A 27,535-nucleotide genomic window follows, 5' to 3' on the forward strand; every position below is an offset into this window, starting at 1 on the left:
GGCCAAGAGTCTAAAGTCTTAAAATAAATATATATATATATAGTAATTATTCTTGGCGGCCTTAGTCAGTAAAATAAAAATTATTAAAAATATTCTTAGAATAATTGACACGGCTATTAAAAAACTTTATTATAGTAAATAAAAGTCTTTATTTAGATATAATACAAGAAATTTAAGTTCTTTTGCAGTTAAATTTTTTGAGCAATTTTAAAATGATCAGCATCAATAATAAGAATCATTTTCTCGATTAGAGTCCAAATTGCGAGGTACGAATTGTTTACTAATATGGAAAATCAGAGACTATAACATCGTTGTTGATTATATCAGTTTTATTGTGACATCATGAACTTTTCAAACAGTGCGTGAGACAATATGTGTAGTAAAATTCTATATTTAACACTTTATCAAGCTTATAGCTGATAAAACATCATAATATAATAACGCCCAAATAATTCTAGGTAGGTTACATATTATACATAACCTGTGACATGTTACATAGTTATCCTTATAGATTATCCTTATAGACATCATAATTTATTAAAAATGATAAGAATACTGAAAAACACGGTGTCCCGTGATTCAGATGGTTAGTACGACACTTTAACTTTCGATAAGAATGACATTTATTTTCATTAATACCGATGTACGTAGATAGATATAGTTACTCATTACCCATATAAGCGCCAGAGGGCAACGTTAAATGTCAATAATAATCTACCCTTTTACACACAGACGACAGACGGTGTTATAATTTTGTGTCCCTACAACAAATCTCGCTTAAACCAACAATAATTTTTATTTCATATATTTTCTTTTAGGGTATGTACTCCATTTCAAATATTTTTTTGAAGGATTTATTTTTACTTAAATATATTTTTTATTTGGTGAACATCTAAACAGCTAAGGAAGGTACCTAATATTTATATAAGTTCACTCAATAAGGTAATACTATTTTGACTAAATCTGACTTTTTCATATTGCATTTGCCATTTTTGGTATTTGGTTGAAGTTTATTTAAAACATTTTACGAAAAATATCTTCAAATATAAGTACCTATTTGAATTTTATAAGATAAACCCATATAAAAATGCATGGATGATTTAAACTGCATTTTAAAATTCAAAACTTCAATTAACATTATGCATTGTGTACCAAATTGATAAAATAGATTCATACAAATAATGTACCTACCAAGTTATAAAATATCAATATTATATAATATTATCTTATATGAATATACGGTTACGAACTACGTTTAAAATCGGTTCATCGCCCACACGGTCACACATAATATCTACAGGCAAAGAAAGTCATTAACTAATTAAATAAGTTAATGTTCTTACCCGTTAAAATAAAATAATACTTTTTTCTTGATCTATTCTATTTTATATTTAGTATAGATATATCTTTAGCCACTGTGTGTGATGTGTGTGATGTCATGATTCACGCATTAAGATGCGTATTTGAAAATTTCACAAACATTATGGATGTGATACAGGTTGTAATTAAAAATGAAATAACTAATTTTGTTTTTAACTAAAGAAAGTCAATATTTTTAGTTATTAACTTTCACCTTCTTGCGTTAAATATGCAGTTATTTGTTAACTATATTAATTTATAATTATTTTACGTTAGCATAACTTAACTAACTCAAGTTAATATTTTCGATTAACTAGCCCGTCTTTGTTACATGGTAATTACTGGTTAACCTACTGGCTACTATTAATGACATAATAAAATAGGTAGGTATCTATACTATATCTAATTATATGAAATTACGTACCTAAGAGTTTCACCGGTATATTATTCAGATCCTGTTGAAAGAATCTCAAAAATGAGTTGGGCAGCCAATCAGCTGTGTCCGATTCCTCATTGCTCACGTGCAAAGACGAATCTATCATTTTCGGCCGTTAAGACAAACATACTACGAGTCATCGGAACATCGCGGGAAGTTGGCAGAAATAGGTGGTACTTATATTATAGCCACGGCAGCGGGTAGTGGAAATAATATTATAATTATCTTGTAAGGACAAACAAAATTAAAGAGAGTAAAAACTATTGAAAACCGAAACTTTTTTCGGCAGAATGACAATTATTGTAATAATAATAACGACGATTACGACAACGACGACAACGACATCGACAAACGTCGCGTACAATGGATTCGTGAACACTGACGAAGCGCCGCCGCCGCCCCAACAAGAAAGACCGCCGGTTGTTGGGGGGCGGCGATCAAAAGAGAGGGTGCGCGTGTGCCTTTGTGCCAAAACATCGGTCGGCGGTGCGGGAGGAAAACCTGCGGCGGCGGTCGGGGGATCGATAAGCGTCGGCGATGGGGCCCGGCCAGGCGGCGAGCGCTCCCATTCGCGACTGCCGGCCACACCCAGTGACACACCGGAGGGCGACGGGCACCGCCCCGAACTTCCTCATAGCCATCCGACTCGTAACCACCATCCCCGCTTCCACCGTCCCAGTGCGAAGAGTTTTCCCGTCGGGGCCTGGTAGCAGTGACAGGTAATCCGCGAAACGTCTACAGAGGACAGGCGGGGCAAATGTACGTACCTGCACCGCACCGCAGGAGCGTAGAGTAGCGACTTGTAAGGCGATTTTAAGGAGTGTAAAAAAAAAGGAAAAAATGAAAAAAAAAAAAAAAGGGGGAAATGAAAAAACAAGAGGAACGCGATAGGATCGAGAAGGACGAGCGAGCTGTGCCACAAGAACGAGAGGGAAAAAAATGATATCCACCCAAAGTCTGGTACATAGCGTAGGTATATAGGTATGTATTATAAACCTACGTACAAGCACGATAAACGGACTTATTCTGCTATAAAGCCGTAAAGGATAAAGCGCATGTGCGAGGTAACGCTAACGTGTATACTGTATAAAGGTATAGTGAAAAAGCCGAAGTTCGGCGAGGGGGCTTTCGTATTCCGCCTCACCACCCGTAGTACAGTTGTGGTGTGGAGGTGTACCTATACACCAACTCCATAATAATATAGTGATGCGTATAACACACCGCAGTCAGTCGTGGGTGACTGGGTTCCTATAATTTGACGTATAAACGGTGGGAAGGTTAGTATGTGTATTCGCAAGCAAACCGAAAAGTCACTATATAGTACAAAATTAAATTATTTTGTTATTATTATTATTATTTTCCATCGAAACGGTTTTCTGTCAATTATATTGTAATATAATGACATGATTATACTTAACCGCAGTCAATATTTGGGTCTTATTTTGCAAGACAAACAATACATTATTAGCAAACATGAGACATTTAAATTTTTTTCTTTTACGTTTAAGAACACATTAATATCTTATACATGTTAAAATTATTCAATACCTAAACTTAAATGTTTTATCTGTTTTTAAATTCTACTGATTTAATGTTTGATAATATTTTTTGATCAATATAGTATCTAGTTAGGTAGGAGTATACATTTTATATAATTATTATAATATATTTTAATATTTATATCAATAAAGTTAATTAAAAACTATATCTTGTTTATAATTTGCATTACATTAATTAATTGATTTCCAACCAACGTCCTTATTCAAATAAAAACTTAATTACATATAATATATATAAATATAAATTATAATTAACTGTTTCATAAAATTGTTGTAAAAAAAATATAACCTATTTACCAATAGAATTAAATTTTAATACATTTAAATTGATTAATCGTAATAAATGTTAAAACTTTTCTAGAACTTTGTGGAGAGTTTTAGCTTTTAAAGCCTACTTGAATGTGCCTACCTAGCAATAAAAAAAATATATGATTACATTTGTTGCTATATTTTCTTATAGGTAAATTTATTTATTTTAAACTTTTAAAATTTAAGCTGATACATTTTAATATAATTAAATTGCACGAGTAACGTGTTATTTTCTATAGAGGAACAAATTCATACACTACTATAATTGTATAGTTATTTTTATTTTATAGTCAAAGAAAAACAAACTGATGTTAAATTATTATATTATTGGAATATAAGCTATATTAGTAAAAAGTAGGTAGGGCTTATTTAGATCATTTATAAATTATTATATGACATGTGTTGTAAATTGAAACCAGGACTCAAGATTTCTAGAATTTGCATATTTGTTTGTAGTTCATTAAAATAATAAGCTATCTATTCTGTTAAATACAAATAGGAATTAAATTCCGAACGTTCTTAATGCATCACCGCTATCCTTAAATTGTTCATGGATAAAAATACTCCAGTAATATGCCTTAATTCAAGTTGATATTGATATTTTATTTATAAATTTATTGGAACATTGTATCTCTTAATTAATTATTATATGGATTCACCAACAATACCTGCAGGCTGAAGGTCCTGAATGTATTGTGCAGCCTAATCTAAGAGTATAATGAAAATAATTTAGTTTGGATCGAATTGTGATTGCGAGCTGTGGCGACAGTAAGTGCTTACCAAGGGGAGGGGGCAAAATAACCATGTCCCCATCAGCCGTATTTTTTTTATTGATTTTATATCAGTACGTATATCTGTTAAACATATTTACCTTAATATATATTTTTTTTCACTATGCCCAAAAGATAAAAATATATTGTTGGATCAACATTTAAAATACTAGTTATAGGTATTTAGAATTTGGTCCGGATACTTATATATGTGATTCATTAATGATTTTTTTGTAAATATTTTGATATAAAAGTTAATTGTGAAAAAAATATTTAATGCAAAACTAACATAACATTGAATGACTGAAAAGAACTTATTATAATCATCTAACCTATAAGGCCGTAAATATGTCACAAAACATATTTTATCGACGGATGATGATAATTGATAACTATAATATTACTCAGTATACCCGTATTTCCGTTTTTAATTTTTAACGAATTCGGCTATTGGAGTATATAGGTACTATACTAAGTGTTAATCTGAATTGTATCCAAATAACATTTTTGCTTTTGACATCATTAGCTAAATTTCCTGTTTTGACTTTTACACCAGGACGAAAATTTTCTACCATAAAAAGATTAAAAAAATATTTACGTATTTCATCAAACCAAGTAAATTTAAGTATGCTTTACAGGTTTTACTAGCTTTTTTGAGTGTACTTACTAACTTAAATCAATCCAGATGATGTGATCGATCGTTTCCCAAAATAAAATAAAACTGCTTGACTTAATACTATAAAAATATTTAATTTAAAATTTTATAAACTCTGATAATAAATTTGTTTTATTACAACATGATAAAAAATTTTGAACTATAATTAAATATACCTACTTTTCCTACTGTTTTAACATTAAAAAATGACTATAGCCATAATTTATATAGTAGCAAAAAATTAAGTTAGTTACGATAACTTCAAAAAATAACTTCCAAACTTAAACGTTATTTTTCAAACCCGTTAAATTATTTGACAACATTAGAATTTATTAGTCGTAAATTACATATTTAGGTACCTACGTATCATGTTTATTTTTATTTAAATAAATCTTAATTTTATCTTAATATTAATTATATTATTTGTTTCAATGTATATTAACTAACAACCATACTTCATCTGTAATTAATTACATTTATGACATAGGTGAAATAATGCATTTTAATAAAATATATTTTTATTAAAAACATTCTATCAATTATTAATTATTATATGGTATTTTTTAGGTTAATCATTAGTGATTTATCAAAAGATTATGTCGACTATAATGCGGAGTAGAAGTTAATTTTTTTTAAATTAACTCTTAAAAGCATTAAGAAAATGTATGTATTGGATATCTAAGCTTTTTAGTTTATGGTTCCTTTATTTAATTAATTTTTATGTAAGTAATTTCATAATTTAAAACTTTTATAAGTATTATAAAATTATCAATCATTAAAGCTGCAGGTGGCATATGGATTAACCAGCCTAAAGATGCTAAAATATTATTTTCTTAATACCTATAACATAATTTGTTATAAACTAATAACTTACGACAATTTAACTTAGGTATAACATACAATATGTATAATGTATAATGTACATTATTCTGAAAAATATACCGGTATTAAAATAACTAATAATCATGTTGCATGTGGTATTTTAGAACAATAGAAACTTTTATTTAAATTTAAGGAAATAAAATATGTAAAATATTTTATAATAGTAATGAATACTTATGAAGAAATTATAAATTACTGTTTATTTGAAATGTAATTTGTTTTAATAATATTTAGTCTAATTTCCGATATTAAAATATTGGTTTTATTTTGTTCTTTTTTTTGCTTACCTACTTTAATGTAGGTATTATTTTATCCAAGATATGGTGATTCAAAATATATTATTCTTCCATAGAAATTAGAAATGTTAGATTAATAAATTAAGTCTGAGGCTCCGTTGATAAAATAGTAAATATGTTATTTCGGCTTGTTAATTTTAATAGCTTAGTTACAAGTTACAACTAATAATACATTTATAACCATACCTCTATGTGTAATGTGTATAAATAAATATATGTTAGAAGAAATGCTGACATTTTATATTTCTTGAGATGAGAAAAATGAATTAATTAATATCTTAAGATAAGAAAAATATTAATTTATTGTTTTTTTATATGTACTTAGTCATATATATATGACAAAATTATTATTTTTTTTTCACCCGAATGGGAAAAATATGGTGTGCTGTGCAGAAAAAAGTATGATGCTATAATATTATTATACGTCACTTATTGGCAATTGACATTCTTATATCCAATACTTTATTTATAGAAATCGTGTTTATGCATTCTATATTATTATAATATGAGCAATTTTACTGTGAAAAAACGTTACCCATGTAAAAACGGAAAATACCTCATCGGAGCCGCTTATATTAAAAAATCGTCACTCTCATCACGTAGGTAAATGCACAATTATATGCATGGAACTGAAATTGGCATACCTACGAACAGATGTATCTTGCAGCCCGCGGGGTCTACGGTATTACATTTTATAGGTGGGTACTATTATACGTAGGTGCTGCAATTCCTACCTGGTATAACGTAAGCGGCCCCGTCTTCAATTTACGTAAAATATGCACTCAGGCGAATTATTTTTTTCTCCTTTTTCACTCGGCAGTACGCCAGTCGAGTCTTGAGATGGTTTAATGGTTTAATTAAAAAAAAAAATAAATAAATAAATAAATACAATTATGTTTTGCCGAGTCTGCCGCGTAGTCTACACGCAGATAATTTACATACTGGTTAATCCATTGAACTAGCTATACTACATATTTTATAAGTAGACTTTTGGGTTTTAGAAGAAAATTACATTGTTAAGTCTAAAGAATTTATAACACTATATTTTTATAGTAAAAATATTATTTTATCATGTGTTTTTACTTTTAGGTTTTTTAATAACAACTCATATTTTTAATCAGAAGCAGAATACTTTTTATAAATATGTTCATGTATAAATAATGAATAAATAGTTTCATTACATAGGTAGGTATTTAAAACTAATATGATTAAGCATTAATAATGAACTACAGATTTTGCTGTGCAACTCTTTGCTATTTTTTTCCAATTTAGACATTAATGTAGGTGCATTAATAGAAAATGATTATTATTTAGCATTTACTATTCTATGATTGTAAATAAATACAATTATGTATTTGATTCTGACAATAAATTTAAAACTAAAGCCGTTTAGTTCTTTATTAAACAAATTAAAATATTACCTATGATAACAATTTTTATTTTGTTGGTGTAAAAATGTAGTTTAGTATTAATATTTCAGACCATATAAAAATATTGTTTTCAAAACCACAACAATTGAGTTAGAAAGTTAGTATTGCCATTTACATAAATGTATCACTCTGTATATTTTAAAACGCTGAATGCAGGACGGACCCCAGCTCGGGTGTAAATGCGTTTGGTAACTGATAGTTTTTAACAATATTGTCGTGTTAGAGGTACATAATATTATACACTGTGCGTCGCCGCCGCTATTGTCGGGAGCATTAGAGGAATTATATTTTATATTTTATTATTATCGTGGCATGACGACAAAAGGGATATGCGCACACAACGGGCAGTGTATAATATAGCTACTGCTGCTGCAGTATGGAACCTATTATTGCGACCGACCGATACGACAGATGGCCGCCCGAAAGTCACATTATTTATATTATATAGAAACTGCCTTTTTATAATAGGTACGTGTTTTTATGACGATTGTCCGAATGCGCTCGATGACGACCGCGGCGGCGATGACTTATGTTTTTATTTATTTGACTATTATTATTGTTATTTCAATTTTTTTCCCTGTTATATCACTATTGTTATATTATTTATCGAAATTATTACATTAATGGTATAGGTTTGCGTATACTGTGGCACGTACTCAACGTGCCACCTGTTCGTTTTGTATTTGGTCGACCGAATCGAAATCATGCTGAAGTTTGTAACGCGTATAAGCTACAATGCATTGCTATAATATTTAATTGCCACAAATCACAATATTATTACGTAGGATAATTTATAAATTATTTGGCGCATTTTTTAACGTTGTTATATTAACATTGTTAAGTATAAATAATCTATATAGGTACAGGAAACGCCCTCGTTATAGATGTTAACCTATATAATAATTTATTATTAACTAATACTATTTTTTACGAAATACCTACGTTCATTAAGACAAACATTTTTTATATCATCAATAGCTAGTTAATTAATTAAATAATGTTATATAAAATTAAATCTTTTAGCAGGTTAAATATATTATATACTTACATAATATATTATGTTATCATGTATATTGTACTTTTTAAAATATAATAGAGAATAAATTTAATGTTTCATCACTTTCATCTGATTATTAATTAATGCAATATACTTATTATTGTTTATGTATGTTCTAGTAAAATCATAGGTACATAGATAAGTATTTATTGAATGCTCGACTATTATTATTAAATAAAATAACGCAAATAAACTATTGTTTGTGCTAAACACTTAAAGGTAAAAAATGCAATTAATAATGCGTATTGACGGGTTCAATATTATTTCAACATAACCATTATGGTGTATGATTTGGACGATTTGGTTCGTTTAAAAATGTTCCTGCAGTGGTATGTTATAGTGTATCTTAGTTGCAGAATAAGCTGTGTGTACAATATGCAAATTTAATAACGTTTCGATGATAAATATTACTTCTGCCTATTTATTTGTACAGAGTATAGTTGTTATATATTGTTCTTCTAATTCTTTTCCATATTTTAGATTCAATATTACGATTACCTATATACCAAATAAATTATTATTTTAAAATTCACACTAAGTATGTACCTAATAAGTATTTATTTTTTTTTTCGTTATTTTGTAGATAATTTGAATTGTTAAAATAATAAACCTAGAGAGTCATGTGACAAGTTCAACGATTATTAGTACTTTTCACTAAGACATAAAAATGAAAGTGTGAACAGAAATATTTTCTAGCAAACATTTTCACTCTCGTCTATGAAACCTCACAAATCCCCTTACCCTTGCACCACAAAAATATACCAGGCAATAGCGCAATACTCCAAGAAAGCTTAACAGAAAATTGTGTATAGACTTTGTCTATAATTATCAAAACCCCGTATTTTCTTATATAAACGACCAGTAGCCATAGGTAGGTAGGTAGCAGTAGGTAGGTGTACTCATCAACTATATATCAAGTTTTTACTTCATATTTTACTCACGCCAGAGTGCATATCACATCGGCATTAAACAAGTTGTGATCGAAAAATAACGGTCTACGACTTTCTTTGTTTTTTATTAAAAGCTACTTTTATACTATGAATTTAATCTAATGGTTGGAACTGTAAATCAGCCCTATTATTAAGAAATTGAATTAGGTTAAAGCAAACAATCAAAACACTTCGAACATGGTTCCACACAGCTTATTATGACAAATCAATTCGCGAGTTTATTGATTGGTAAATAAATGTCAGTGGTATCTCATCAGAACTTATGTCACGTAACATTTTCTGTTCTTAAAAAGTTAAAATTGATAAATAATAAATGTTTAAAATAAAAGTTTAAAAGAATATATAAGTTCCTATACACAAGTATAATGTATATTTATCGTTGAAAACTATTGTAGACAATAAGATTCTAGAGATAATCCAAGATTATAGACTCATAGACTGAGATATTTCCATTTGATTTAGTTATAAACATTTTTAATATAATTCTAGTCTACGGCTAAAATATAGAGCGGGTTTTATATAGTCCGTTTGAGAAAAAGAGACAGTAAAAGTTAATGTCAGTGTAACAGCGTAACGCCCTACTAATATTGTTCGTATGATATAATGCAGTAAACTTTTTATGCGGAAAGGACGGTTCGTACAATGGTCATCTAGGTATTCTAGGTCAATCAAAATGTAATCATAAACTGGTCGGCAGTTTCAGAGGGTCCTCGACAACAATAATACCAGCGGGAAGTCTTACACAAAGTGAATTAGTGTACACCTATAAAAGAAGAGATCGAAAAATAAGTTGAAAAAGAAAATGATGCATAATGATAAAAGATTATAATGCGGATATAAACCGTTGGATAATTTCACAGTCTAATCCCCAAGAGGAAAGCGCGGTGGAATTGTCGGTGGTGCGCGGGAACCGGGACAGGTCGCGTGCGTGGTTAAACCCCAAGAGTGCCCGATGGCTGATATCCATCAAACCTAATTATTATTTGCGCTTAGGATCGGTTTGGCACGTGATTCGAAAACAGTTATTCTTCATTCTTTCTCTTTCTCTTGTTTTTTTCATCCCCTGGTTTGCTTTTCTACGGCTGTGGCCACGGCAGCACTCGTCCGCCTTGGGCGGGTGTATCAAATTGAATTATCGAACGTGGTTCGTAACACAAACCAGGGAAAGAGTAATGGGAAGCACACGCGCAAAATCGTTTTGCGACATCAAAGCGGTTGTTGTTGAGCACAAACTGAATATAATAAAATATAATTTTAGATAAAATATTATCTCTGCATTTCCAATGTTTATTTATCTAAGCATTATAAACAGGGTGTAACAGAAAGAACTGACCAAAAAAAAAAAATGTATGTTACTTAAACGTATGACAAATATTGATAAAATTATTTTATTAGTAAATAGTTTAAGAAATATACCCATGTTACCAAATTTCCAAAAATAATATTTTCAAAAATGTTATTGCGTTCCAAATTAATTTAATCGAAAAAATATTGATATTTTAAAAAGTTCTAAAAAATAAACTACTTGACTTAGATAAATGTTTTTACCACCCAAATCGTTCTTATAGTCAGATTCACAAATTGGCTATTTTGAATTTATTCAAAAATATTCAAATCAAATTTTAAATTTTAAATTTTTAGTATTAAAAAATAAAAATATTTTTTTTTTATTGCACGTGTAGCGCAAGTGGCTATAAATTATATATAAACGAAAAAATTTAAAAATATTGATTAGAACAAAAATTAATCCAAAAGTCAGTTCTTTCTGTTACACTCTGTATATGTTCTCTGCTACTCTACCTGCATTATGCATCGAGATCGTTTATTCAGTTTAATTATTATATTACTTAATATACAAATTATATGAAAATATGTGAAGTTTTTTTTTAATTCTGTTGGATGATTATTGATTATGTAATTTCTTATATTTATTTATGAAGGTTACTGAAATAGTTTTTAATTTGTTATTGTCAACGTAAGTACTCATATTTATAAACAGTAATAATAGTATAGGTACGTTTTTTCCCTATTGAAAATCTTACAGTGAGTTTAATTTTTATATTTGCAATAAACTCCTTTACACGTGACTAAAATGTGTACTTTATAAATAATTAGTACAGAGTATATAATGTTCACGTGCAAAGTTATCTTGTATATTAAAAATATGTAAAATTAAAATTTTCTTTGATATCAATTTAATAATTAAAATTTCAAACCTATACAAATATATAAGCTACCAAAGATGGTTTCTGTAATATGTATGTACCTCAGATTTCTCCAGAAGGCCAAAATTATAGCCACCAGGTGTATAGGGTAGTAACTAGAGTACCTAAGTAAATAAAAGTATTAGTAATACTAATATGGAATACGACTAAATGAATTACGAGTACCTATGCACCTACAATAACTTTATGCATTATTTTATTTGAAAATAGATTATTTCCAATCAGGAAATATAATATATTTCAATCTATAAAATTATTTAAACTAGGTATATTTAAACCAAGAAAATCTATAATATTCATAATTTTTTTTAATGTTTTATTTTCTGGAAAATAGTCTAATTGAAATATAGTTCAACAAATAATTTAAGGGAAGAGGGGAATAAACGATCACCCAAAAAAACCACGATGACAGATGATTCAGTAATAAAAATAACACATACAGCGAATGTCACAGGCTATTGAATTCTATTGATTCATTTCAGTTTGTTAAATTGACTAACAAATATCATTTATATGCGTGTGGTGAACAATACGCTAAAATGCACTTATATGTATTGGAGCTAATAATTTAGTATCAGAATTTTTGTATTTTTAAATAGGTAGTTGTTTCAATATTATAAAAGTAGGTACCTACCAACTGAATAATTTTGTATTTAATTCCTATTAATTATTTATCATTTAATCTAAACATTTTATGAATTATCACCATTGCAGTAAATAAAGATAGTTTAATATTTAACATAAAGCTAATGGCCCTTGTAGCTGAAGCTATAATGTTCAATAAAAAAACCAAAAATAAAGTTTTTTTTTTTTATTCATTTAAGTAATTTACAATCTATACAACATTATGTACAATGAGCAAATAGGATATTTAATTTAATATAAAGTAGCAGAACTTAACATTTGTGGGCAGGCACTCAGCAGCACCACCCGAAAAATAAAGTTATAATCAAATTCCATAAATCGTTATTATCTATAGTCTATTAAATACATTTATATCATAATATTATGTATTTTATATTTATATTACCTATAAGCTACAACATGTATAAATTATCGTTGTTTCTTAGAAACAGTTTTATTTTACCAATTTTGTTTTAAGACATTATGAAAGTAAATATGAATAATATATTTTTTACAACATATTAATATTTATTAATGGCATTTAATGAATTAAAACTGCACGATGGACGTTTTACGGTTGCTTGGGTAGTAGGGAGTACCTATATATAATATAATACCTATTATAAAAATAAAAATAAAAACATAAGTCTATAACGTGGACCAGTTATCGTGAAAATACGTTGCGGTTTTTTTTTCACGAGTGGGTTGAAAAGTCTTGGAACGTTCTGTGGAATCAATATCTATTGTGGGGAAAGGGGAGAGGGGGAAAAAAACTGGCGATGCGATGACCTAATAAAACACGACGTACAATAATGCACGGCCATACAAACGCGGTGAGTATAAACGCTAAGCATGTCCAATGTCCATTACGAAATTAATGTACACAAAAACGACGGCACGTATACCATATATTATTATAGTGGAGCAAGGCCACCTACAACATACGTGCGTACATATTTTTTTCCCTTCCGTTTCACCCTTATCGGATGTGTATTATTTTTGGGCGGCGGGTCGTTGGAAAACGTTTACCGCCGTAATATTATAATGTGAGGTTTTTATTCTGTGTTTTATTTTTCTCATTCCTCGCCGACGTGTTCCGCAGAACGCGTGCGGTTCACGTGCTGCCCGGACAACAATAGCGTTCCGCCGGTAAACGTCGGCCGTCGACTCCCACCGTTATCGAAATTCACCCCAGCCTACTACTGTTACTATATTAATATTTCGTTTTTTATTATTATTATTTTGTTATTATTATTATTATCATCGTCTGATATAATTACATGATCGAAAGTCGAGAGGGTGCAAATCTGGGAACGTTAGGTGATGCTCTAGAGAGCCGGAGTATCGACTATACCGCTGTATGTTAATATTATTATAACCGAGGCGGTATTGTGCCGTTGCAAATTGTTGTCGGAACAGGAGGAGGAATTTTTTGACGTTTATCGCCACGCCTGTAGTACCATCGCGAAACGTGACAACGGTCATAACCGGGAAATTGTACATTTTCGTAAAGTATAAAAACAATGTGGGCGTTTGTTCTTTATGGCATGCCAGTAAAAAAAAATCGTTGATTCTCAGAATATTACTAAAAGACAAAACCCTCACTCCGACTTGGCAGCAAAAATATTACACACTTTTTATATTATGTAATCTAATCAACTTTCTTCGAACGATCCCAAATCATATACGATTGTTATAATATAGAGTGCAAGAAATATATTTAAACTTAAAATATAAATATAACTTATACATTAAATACGTGTTTAGCTTAAAGTTTAATACCTACTGTATTATTAAAATAGTTTTAATAATATGATTACCGTGGTCTGTGATTATATTGTTTGAAATCCATTTCAATTTTAATTATTTTTTTAAATTTACCATACGAAAATGTTTGGAAGACATCAGCATTACATTATTGACATAATATACGTATAGGTTAACCTATACGTTATTTTAGCAATAATATTACAAATTTAAATTTCACATATTAAGCCAATACTCGAAAAGCATAAATAAGAGAATGTTGATAGGGTTAAATTACAATGTGTATTTATGACGGGTGTTTATAGTATCCCCTAATGTTTTTTTTTCTAAATCCACCGCTGATTCTCATGACTGATACACAAAAGACTCGAGTGATTTTTTTTTATGGAGCCATTATCAAAGGGATCTTTTGTTTCTAACAATAACAGTTTACGTATAACCACTTGTGACCTTAAAAGTTTTAAATGCATTGTATAAATATATGCGTTTGTACTTATATAATATTATAATTTATATTAATGTTTTATTGTGTAAAATAAATGTTGCGATCAGTTATCTTTTTATATACATAATTAATATTTTTTTTTCTAACAATTTATAATAAAACTATACAATGTTTCATGGTAATTGTCGATAGGTACGTGAATAGTTACTACCTACTAGTAACGTACTCGTGTGATATACTCGTGTGATAAAATCGATCAAATCCTTATAAAAAAAACTGGAAGTTTTTGATTTTTAAATTAGCTCTAATAAATGGGTACCCACACTACCTACCAATAAATAACAAACAGAAAAACAATTAAATATTTACAAAAAATCAAGAACACGGTTTATTTAAAAGTAGTAAAGTAATAAAATTGAGTTTCCCCCTTTTCCCGAATGGCAAATGGATGTAGTATATAATATTCTTTAAATTACCACCCCCAAGTGTAAATTCTCTATATCGATATTCATCACTTTTTCGGCACTATATCATGACTAAAGCCATTCAAATAACGACAGTCATACACAATGGTACAATTCTCAGTAACCCTATACTGGACCCGCCTAGCTTTACAACAGATGGCCTTGTATTTAGAATACCATTTCAATTGTTTAAGTGTTCCATAAATGAATGTCAAATTCACCTCTTTATGTGATTGTACATAGAGCCATTATTTAAAATATAAAAAAATGTTTTTCAAAACTTCGCAGGTTGATTTGATATATGACATATTATATATCCACCAAAAACGATGTGTGTAAATAAAAAAAACTCGACGATCTACTGTGTAGTTGTCAAGTGTGACTTTTGAGTAGACCAAAGATGTGTTGAATTTTAATTCAATCATTATTTATTGCATACAAAAAACGATCCAGAGCGATGCCGGTCTGTCATCCTATATTTCTAAGGATATTTCGTTGTTTATTTATTTTCCTATTAGTAATTTTTTCTATAATTCCAAATATTTCTATTACCTGGTAATACGGTTGGTTGAATTAATTTTTGTTAATAACAAATAACACAATATGATAGATAGTATATATTATTAACCATAGTATGATTTTATATAATATTACTAGCTGATATTAACTTAACTAAATACCAATGAATTAATCTATTAAAAATAACTGTGCACAGTATATTTTGGTATCTTATGATGGATTTTTTGAGTTAGTATAATGGCAAAATATTAAACGGGATCGTGTTGTAAGCTTGTTAACTTTTTGACTGAGTCGGCAAATTTGTATTAACACTTAAAAAGTGGGCAAGTGGGTGTCGCTCTGCTGTACAGTAGATTACAAGTGGGTCGCTGTAATGAATTGTGTTAAATTTGAATTCAATTTTATGATATCAATGTATACGAAAAACGATTCTGAGTGAAGGCGGTCAGTCAGTCTATGATATTACCTAGTATATTTGATGATAGTATTGTGAATAAATAAATAAATTTACCTATTTACAAGGAACTTTTTTTAAATTTCAATCATTAGCTATAAAAGTTTAATAAATTATAAATTTTTAATCACAAAATCATTTTTAAATTATAAATTTGATACATTTTGTCAAAATATGAACTTTAAATGCTTATAAAATAATGTTTGCCTATGTATTTTTAATGTTTTTCAACTGCTATAGTAACAGTATATCAGGAGCTTTGTATTAAACTTTACACACTTTTTTACCCATCAAATAAAATGTATTGATATTTTTGAAAAAAAAACTAAAAAAATTGAGAATTGATAATTTCCGTAAACAGTTCAAAACAAGTAAAAATAATTTGAAAATGTTATCAAGTATAGAAATTGATAAAATAAACACAAGGTGTATATTTCAAGTATTATACGTTTGAATATTCAACGTCGTAAAAATTCAAACTTATAATCCTTTAAAAATATATATTTAGGTTTCTGCTAAAACAAATTTTTTTAATTTCCAGTAAACAAATGTATGAGAAATCTAGTATTCAACTTTCGATCCTAAGATGTAAAAATTAAAAATGCTATACATTTTTAACTAGGTACAAAATAATTTCTACATTTTCTTGATTTTGACAAATTTTGTTTAAATTTAAAATTTAAATGATTATAAAAAATGATGTGTTGATTATAGATTTTCCTCGCTATTTTTTTATTTGGTAAGAACAAATTATGAGAAATCTTGTATTAAAAAAATAATAAAACCAATACATTCATGCACCACTCAGAATCTAAAAAAAACACACATTTTTGGAATACATTAATCGCTCATCTCAGACCCTACAAGGTTAAGTTATTATATATTTTAGTTATTGCGCAAAACTTATCAAAAATATCACTCAACACTTAACACAGTTTTTTTGTTCTAACTAATAGAACAAATATTTACTTTTCTGTTATTTTCATTATACAAACTATCATTATATATAGGAAATTCCACAAACAATTTAAATTAGTATTCGATAAATCACCTTGAAATGTTTATAATTATTAAAAAATATTAGCATTTATAGAAAACAATAAAACATAATCTCTATTGAACAAGAAATCGTTTTAGATTAGAATGGGTTTTCTGAGTTTGATAAGCTGAAGGTTCTTTCTGTACATAAATGTCTCATTTTCATAATTTCCTATACTATATTGTCAGGTCATCATTTTTCAATGCAAACTTTTTGAATAATAAATAAATACCAATTAGGTTTCAATTTATAATATATTTGTTTATGATTAACTTTTGAAAAGAAATATTCATATTCTGAAAACTAATCTAATAAGGTGGTACAGTAAAAAAAAAATATAAAAACGTTTCACTTTAATAGTTTAATATGTATGTTTATATTATAATAGAATCGAAAACGAATGTGGTGTAAATATATATGTGGAAAAACACGAGGCCGAATACATTTACTTAGTGAACATAACATATTATAATATTCAATTTCTGTTTAAGTTACTATATAGACATATAGTGAAAAAACTCCAGTACGACAATTTATTTTTGGTGTTTTCATAGGTAGGCATATAATTTTATTGTAAACAGTAATAATATATTTTGTGGTTTTTCTATTAGTACTTAAACTTAAAGTTTAAATTGAAATCTAGAAAACGTAGGTGACGAAATATTTGTCGGACTTAATTTATTTTCTTGTATTTATTTAAAATGATTAAAATGGGTTTATATTATAAGCTGTAACCAGGAAAATTATTGGTCTTCCGGTGTTTTTTATTTTTTCAGTGAAAGTGCTCTTTTTTTTTTTTTTTTTAAACCAACGTACCTACACTCTACAGTATAATAAAATTGGTTAATATTTATAAGCAAGCAGGATGAAAGTTACATAAAATGTCTATACATTTTTTAAGATTTCTATTTAATCATTTTTTATACTCGATAAGTTTAACTTTATATTTAAATTGTTAATCAAAAATATAATTTAGATATGAAATAATGTTAATCGTAATTCATAAGATTATGCCTAATATTATTGGTTGTATGATAGGATCTATTATGTTTTTAAATTGTTTAAGATAAAGGGATTATTGAAGTTATTTAATTTGAATGTTAATTAAAACTTAACAAACTATGACTATTAAGTTCATTGCAGAATATTTTATATAATAACTTCATATATACCTTTTCATAAATTATATTAGGTACTTTAAGTTAGGTATCTGTTACAAAAAAATATATGAAATAGTCACTATTCAATAGTGACTATTCATTTGAAAAATATTTTCCCAAACCTGAAGAAGAAATCAATTGGATGTCAAATCCTTTTCATAAAGAATTCTCTCAAACAGTTATATCATTATCAATCGAATAAATAGAAAACTCGATTGAACTTTCATGTGAAACAACTTAAAAAGTGAGTTTAAAAGAAAATAACTTATTCATTTTTGGATATGAATGAATATGAGAGATTCTCTGCCAAGGCAATCGAGTTTCTATGGCGATTTACTAGTACGGAGATGGTCGAAATAGCGTTTTTTTCGTACATCTTTATCAAAAAATAAGTACAAAAATAAGCTGAATGCTGCTCCAGATTTAAGGTTAAAACTTGCAATATTTGAACCCATGTAACTATGATAATTAAACAAAACAAGGTCAAAGTCATTTATGTTATCCAAATAATATTATAAAAACACTGACACAGATAAAGTGTTCCCAATGTGGAATTTTGGTAATTCTACTATGAACAAAGAAGGAGTAAAATGCCCCGCTCAAAGCAGTTTAATTTGCTATGTTGTGCATTTGTAAGACGGAGACTACGCATGCGGGTGTGACGTTCTCTTAATACAGAATATAAAGTATACATTGTATATAGTTACATTATTACATTGAATCATATTATTGTTATTTTTTATTTCTACATTTTAAGAATAATTATGTGAAAAAAGTTTAAAATTTATTATGAGGGGTAAAATTTAGCTAAATATAAAGTTTAGGGGGTGTGGATTAAAAATAAGGCTGAGAACCGCTGAAATGGAGTAAGATGCTGAGTGACCTGTCCTAGTAAATGTATTAGGTAAATACCGTCATAATAAGTAATCACCATGATATTTTTTAAAATTGTAATATTGCTATATCTAATAGCTAAATAACAATGCCTTATTTTTTTTTTTTTTTTATGTAAACATAAATGTTTTTGTTGAAATAGAGGTAATTATGAGTGGTAACTGCAAAATTTAATTTGATTTTGATTTTATTTCAATATAAAAATGTTAATTGTTCCAAATTGTTTTATAGTGTAATGGTTATGTATTCTATCGATACAATAAAAATATAATATACTCTGTCGTAGGAACGGAATGAAAAATATTATTAACCTGTTATACTCGATGTTTTAAATAGTATTAGGTACAAGACAAAAAAGCTAAACAAAATATTATGTTATGAACCTTACAACAAGCTAAACATTTTTTCAATATTTACTGATTGCAAATCTAGTCCACTAATTACCGGACCAACTACCAAGTTTTGCAGCATAGTTAATAGACTACTTACCAAAAAAATACTTAACAACTATTTTCTATTTAAATTTTAAAGTAAGTAATTATGGTTTAAAATTAAGTAGCAAAACTTCTATGCGGGTGTTTGATGTAACTTTTAAATAGAGTTAAGTCGATGCGTGTGGTTGCTATACACAGCAATCAATAATGCCGTGGGGATATGATGATTTAAACCACAACATGTTTTTATCTGGAAACTTATTATCAATATACAAAAAGTCTGTGCAAACTATTATACCACAGCAGATGAACCTATAGGGTATATAGAGAGAAAAAAATTTAAATCTCCATAATATGTGTAAGTATATAGTATATAGTTATAAATTTATTATATTATACATACAGCGAACTTCTCTCTTTGTAGGATGGCATCAAGAGGAACAACAGTACGACACACACACACACACATACTGTTTTTGTATGCGAGTTTTTTTTCTCGAAAAGAGTGCGCGTTTAAGTGGTGTAATTATCATCGCTGCAGTCGTCGGAACAGAATCGGATTTGGGAAACGCGTCACCGCGGTCTGAACGAGGGGTGGGTATCGTTCGCATCCGTTTATCGATTCGATAAACGCCATACGTATGTGTACTTACGTACAATATGTATGTATCGGAAACTCTTACTCACTCTCTCTCTCTTTCTGCCTGTATACACATGGGCGGCATCGGTTTGGAGTAGGGTGCGTGCACTGACTCCAGGTGGTGGTAATTGAGGGTAGCAGGGTAGCAGATTATGTGCGAGTATATATGCGTGCCAGATGGTTAAGACGGGTTAGACCAGTAAAGCCACAACGGGGTCTCCCTCGCTGTATAATAATAATATATAAGTGTGCGCGTAGCAGTTGTAGTAGTAGTAGTAGTAGTAGTAGTGTACGCTATAATATATTATAATACCATGTATAATGTATACTATGTTATATGTGTGTGTGTGTGTGTGTGTGTGTGTGTGTGTACGTCGTGTATATTTCAATCAACAAATTAAACGGGCCGACGTGCTCCTCCCACTGTTCACCGAAAAACCGTCCGTCAAACATGATTTATAATAATTATTATTATTTCCTATAAACACGAAGCGATGGATCGTTTGAAAGGCGAAATATATATATATATAATATATACGTGTTTATATACCTACGACGGGTGGTATAGTATATACTGCTGATTTTTTCGACCGCTCCCAACGAACTATTTTTGGTGTCTAATAACTAATAATTATAAAAATATATATATAATTATTATACGATAATCCATACATAAAGATAATAACACTATGGATCTGGATTAAGGTTTTTTTTTCATTTTCTATTATTATTATTTTTGTAAAAGTAATTTTCGATGCCGGATCGTTTGTGCGTTGCAATTCCGCCGCTGCTGCAAACCAACTTCGGTAGCAGCAAATCGAACAATACCCAGAAGTCTTTGTGCGATATTAGTGAAAACCGAAAAGGCTTTCAAATCGATTCGAAAAATATTGTAAACGACGATGAAAACCTAAACATTTTGAAGGCTTCTAAGCCTGTACCCTGACGTATATGTATAGATGAGACGTACCATCATTATAGAGCTCTTTGGGTCTTTATTCTGATTAATACTCATTGTACTTTTTTTTTCGTATATATAATATAAACTCATCCATCTCCCTTTCACTCTTTGTATACATTTTTACTTAACCACGTAAACTTTTTTTCAGTGGATTTTGTATGCCAACTTATATTGTCGCTATAACTGCTTATATATATATATTTTGTTCGACGAACGTCGACGCTATACGAGTTAACTGTGTTTCATTACTTAGAGCATAATATTATTAATTTGGTTTATTATTTAATAATGTAGGTATAAACATGATCACGTAGGTTAGTCAATTTTATGTTTTTATAAATAACCTTAACTCGTCATCTTTTTTACAAAGTTTAAATAGTTTTTAACACGGTAGATTATAGTCTACCGTGGTTTTTATACAATATTGTGAAATGTGATTATGCGTTTTCCTCAACACTTTTTCTTTTATGTGTTCAGTTGTTTATATTATATTTGTTCGTAAAATCGTTTTGAAAAATACACAATGTGTTACACACTAATTAAATAGGTTTCGTTAAATTATAATTTTGTCGTTTATATTATAATTGCAGTTCATCATATTTTACAGTGGTTGATTTTGCATTCAGATTTATTTGAGTTTTGAAAATCCTAATATTTACACTATAAATAAAATTAATATAATAAAGAAAATACGGGGGAGTGATAATATAATGGTAAAGGAAAGTTAAGGGTTGGCCAATACGCGCAGTTGTTATAAAAAACAAATAAACTTGATAAAAAAATATGATTCCCGAAGGATGGACACTGAAAAGCAAATACTAAAAGTACAGTAAAAAAATAAACGCTGCAGGATCATAAAAACTAGCCCCTATGTTTATTTGCGGTGAGTATGAATATGAGTACCATGAGCCGATGGGCAAATACAGTTATGCATGGAATTATTTACGGTTCACAAACAGACACTTGCTTTAAAGATATACAAATAATTCTGAGTGTTGTAAATAGGGTTGATGAATTATATTATTTGCAATTTGTTTTTGTGTGTACGATTTATAACTAATAAAGATATACTTACAGTATCATGACTTATATATATTTGTTTGGTACATAATTTGCATATTTTTATGGCATTTCATTATAAGTGTGTACTTTAAAAGTTATATCTACTTATATTTATAATATATTAAATTTATGTAATTTCTTATTTTTTTTTTTATATTTCAAAAAAAACTTGGAACTTCAAACCAAGTAGGTACGGCTGATTCCCGAGATACTGTCAATAGTAAACAGTGAAGTACCTATAGGCTATAGGCACAAATTATAATATTATAATTATTATATATTTTTTTTATCTATTTAATATATTTTTATTTGAACATTTATTAAAGATCTATAGGTAATATTTGTTTAATATGTTAGCCGTTAAGTACGTAAATTAAACTTACATTATAAGTTATAACTCCTCTATACCCAACTGATAAATTTAGTAAGGTAGATATAAATATCTTTGTACTGTAAAAAGTCAGCATATTATTTTTAAAACTTTTTTTAAACCAACTCAGTGGTTTCATACAATTTATATTTATTTTACTTCGGAAAATTTATGTTATTAATAAAAACCCAAATAAGGTTTACTCCAAATTAAACATTGCTTAGTTGGTAGTATTTTAAGTATTAAAAATCATGTATATGTAGTATTTATTTAAAATGTTAAAAAACATTAAACCAACGTGTAATAGATTTCACGTGTTTTCCTCGTCGATGAATTAAATCTTAATTTACAACAGTCTGAGAACTAATTAAGTATCTATTCAAGCAAAAGCTAAATATCTTAATGCTATTACCAAAGCACAATTTTATGTTTACGGGTACTCGATGTATTGAAAGCGCCTTAAATGTTGAATGTGAATTTAGTTGTTTTTAAATTAAAACTTGTAAAGGTATCTATGATATTATATATCAATACAAATTATATGACCTGTGAATATAATTTTCCAAACAAGTTTAAATATATTCTATTCACTCGGACTCGGCTTTCGAGACTTTGAATACATTTTATTTAAAAATTCTGTGTGTTGTCATCGCCCATTAGTGTTTCTATTTCTATTTGGTTGCTTTGTGTTCGCTTCGTTTACATTATTGATGATTCTACCAAGACCGTTGGACAATTTGTCATATATGGGGATCGAAGAGACACGTGTGTTGTTATTGTTTTGCGTTTTAAAGGCGTGAAAGCATGGAAAATATTGGGAGGAAAAAAATAAGCTCATTCAGTCATTTAGAAACACATTAGGGAAACATTTACAATGCAAGAGATTTGTACGGGTTGCATTATTATGAACGTCTGATGCGTGTGCAGTATTATATTGTGAAGTCTCGTGCAGCACAACAATGGCAGTCGCGAACAATGACAACGTAAGTCACGTGCCATCTTTTGGGTGATATAGAACACACGGGCGTGGTGTTCTACATGAAAATCAAACAACATTTTTTATTTTTCCGTGCATTTGTTTTATATATTATGGTACAATAGGAAACAAAAACAATTTGTGAACATCAGGTTAATATATACGACTGGGTTAATATATAATACAACTATCCGCAAAACTGTTTTTCACCAAATACTATGCTTAAATAATATATTATTCTGACGCCGTAAAGTGCTTAATAAGCCTTTGAAAGACAGCACATCGTATAATACATTATTTTCAAGAGAAATCTCTAGCATCGGCAATTTCTGTGCATCGTAAATATGTTGGTATTTATCATCAGATATTGGATTGTAAGTAGTTAGGTACCAGTTACATAGGTAAGTATATATTTTTACAATTTTTAATGTATTTATATAATTATATATATTATAATATGCGAATGTAAACTATATTTATTTTTGGATGTACATCACTATACCATCAGATGTGCATATAATTGAATAATGATAAATATAATGAAAGCAAAGCTGTGATTTCTGTGACAAAATTAAAATAATAATATAAATAACTAATAAAAAATAAGTATTGCCTTAATAATCACTTTAATTAGATATTCCTAACAAGGATGAAATATTTCTTGTTCAATTCTGTATTGTTTAGATGTAACTGATGAAATCATTTGCAATAATAATAAAAACAACCTTTGCAGTTAAAGCTGTAACATGAATGAAAAAAAAAATAATAGGTAATCTTTGACAAGAAAATTAATTTCAAAAATATACATTATCGGTAAACAAAGTTGAATTTAGATACGTGAATATAAAATATGTATAGTATCTATTATACTTTTTATAGCTTAATAGTTTATTTATTTTAGTGTTATTCGGTACCATTTTACTCAGACATGTAGATATATGGCACACTTATAATATGTATACATTGAGTTTAAGATTTATTTAGATATTATGAAAAAAATTAAAATATTGTTTGTTTATAATTCGATAATATAATTATTAATTAGTATATATGCTATTAGAGTATAATATATAGGTAGTAGCGTACCCGGTACCCACATATTTTGTTACAAAATAAACTCTTGTGAAATGATAAACATAGTTTTGCCCCATATTTGCATAGTTTGGTTTCAGTTAATCATTCTAAAAGCAGCGGTGTGGCCTTTGAGAGATTTGTCAACCCCATTACGAAATTTAGTTGTAGCTAATTCCTAAATTTCTCTTTATGTGTACATCGGCGTTTTATGATAATCCACACCCTCTAAGTGTTCAAAACGTACAGTATGTGTGTACATGTCCCCTTTCACGGTGTTGATCCTTAGCACGCCGATCGTCGTTTGTGACTTATCCTATGGGGAAAGGTTTAGTGATAATCAATGGTAATCCCTCGACCGATTTTAACTGCTGGCCGTTTTGTAGAGGGTAAAATGGCATTTGGACTAAGTGAAACATTTGGACGTATTTCATCGGTTGATTAGTTTTCATCCTCATTTTTTCCTCTGCACGCTCCTAATAGTCATCCCCTGTTTGTCACCGATGAGTTGAGCAGAACACTTAGACTATATGCAATATGAGAATACAAAGAATACGTTTTACTTGAAAATGTGACTTTATTATTCTTTTCTAAAATGGACTTCTAATACGTAAGCCTGATCACATTACAGACACTGCTTACAATTATTATAATGTTTTTTTTAAATTTAGAAATTGGAAATATTTTTAGCCTAGAATATGTTTATTTAACATTTTTACAATACTGATTGATTGGTCAAGAATTGTTGTACATTTTAACTATAACTTGCATCATACATTTTTCTCACGGATCCCTCATACAAATAAATATTTATTAATATCAGTATATTCTTAAATAAATTAACAACTTTAACTTTAAATGTAATTAATCGTAAACTAACTTACTGTAACTTCAAGTTGTAACCAATTTAAATTTGCAAAGTATGTCGCATCTAGATAAACTAGAAATGTTAATGTAACTTTTAATAATGTAACCAGTTACAACTAATCAAGTAACTCGCCCAATCCTGGATACAGACAGGGTGCTGAACATTAAGCCATCATCTTGCTTTGAGATGTTGTGACTTTTGATATTTAATTTTATAGTAACGATCACAATAGAAAAAACTATTTTGAACGGAAATAACGGTGAAAACATGTAGATATTTCTTATAAAATGCACGAAAGTTTTCAATGGTTTTTTTAAATACTATATTAAACTAATGAGAAAATCAAGAACGGTCTAAAAACAGTATTACATAATATATAGAAGCTTTTTATACCCTCATTCTAACCGAAAAATTGATCAGTAAAAAAATCATAAAAAAAAATAATAATAACAAAAAAATATCATTTTAAAACTAATATACATCGTGATCTAAAAGTTTATTTGAAAACATAAGTTTTTATAGTGAACAATTATTTTAAAGACATTTTCAGATTGTCAAGTCTCAAATGTTATGTGTATATTATAATAAAAAAATATGACATCAGTAATTTCCACGAAAATAAAACACAAGATATATTTGTCAACATTTATTTTTTTATTTTTTTTCATATTAAAATCATATTTTTATGTACATTTGAAACCTATATAGTGTATATTATAACTATTATAATTATAATATTGTATACACAAACAAGTTAAATAAACTACACGTTGAACTGTTTAATTTTGACTTACATTTGCATGTTGTAGGTATACATTTATACAGCTTTGTAGGCACGACATGATATTCACCATAGTCCACAAAAACGTTAATAAAATGTGACTTTTGTGCTTTTTTAAATATTTTATTTTTCGTTTATTTTACAAAAAAAAATCTTAAACACACAAAAATAAATAATACCATAAGCCTGACATTTCCATCTAGTATACAATCTTATTTTATTTCATTTTTTCCCCACTCCTTAAATTATAATACTAATAAATCAATAAACTATATTTCGTATACATTATAAAAAAAACTAAAGCTAATGCAACGATTGAACAAAAACATACGTTCATCACACTAATATTTTGTCATAAAGCAAATAATACAAAGGTATAGGTATTATTATATTTTTTTTTTGTATAAGTATCTAGAATTTATTTTGTGTATATTTTTGTTCAGTATTGAATGTTTTTATGCGAATTTGTATACCTACGTAATGCACAAAAAATAAATTATATATAAATACATTATTTTTAGAAATCATAACCATAAAATTAAATTAAAAAGACGTTCGTTCAATAATAACATTTTACGTTAGTTTCTAGATATAAATTACATTTCTTGTTTTTTTTTTAAATTTTATTTATAGCGAAACTTTCATACCATTATGGAACAATGTAGGTAATATTCAAGTTTTTTTTATAATATAAAAAGAAAGAAAAAAGAAATCTCGAGGAAACTAAGAAAAAATGTAAAAAGAAAAATTAATCACATGCTAAAAAGAAGCCTCAGGTGCAAAGAGGTCTTTGTAAGTTTTAATCAACACCAGTGAACAGCAGTAACATTCATTACTTAACGGTTGGTGCAAGTGTTTAACCTTTCCGAACGCCTTTAATTGCAGGTCGAACCTGGGGAGCCCTCCAGCTTTTAAGTAGAACATATTAAAGCGCCGGAATGACTCGATAAAATGAAACTTGCATCGTATACCTTTGGCCCTTTTTTTTATGGTTTCGAGTAAACAAGATTACAGCAGTATTTTTCCTAAAGTCAGTGAAAATAACAAGTTTTTTACACTTTTCAAATAATAACCATTG

At 28.5% G+C, this 27,535-nt stretch overlaps 1 protein-coding gene across 4 annotated transcripts in view; it reads right to left on the minus strand.

Annotated features, from left to right (window-relative positions):
* Window positions 1-27,535, minus strand: part of LOC132936569 (LIM/homeobox protein Lhx3) — a 47,716-nt gene that overhangs the window by 10,527 nt on the left and 9,654 nt on the right. Inside the window, exon 1 of one of the 4 annotated variants that reach the window (XR_009663482.1) lies at window positions 1,784-2,185. The exons of the other annotated variants lie outside the window; for them this stretch is intronic. The gene's annotated coding sequence lies outside the window, so the exon portion shown is untranslated. Of the gene's footprint in view, window positions 1-1,783; window positions 2,186-27,535 lie in introns of those variants that run through there. 4 annotated transcript variants of the gene reach the window in all.

Source organism: Metopolophium dirhodum, chromosome 1 (assembly GCF_019925205.1).
Source record: "Metopolophium dirhodum isolate CAU chromosome 1, ASM1992520v1, whole genome shotgun sequence".
Taxonomy (NCBI): Eukaryota; Metazoa; Arthropoda; class Insecta; order Hemiptera; family Aphididae; genus Metopolophium; species Metopolophium dirhodum.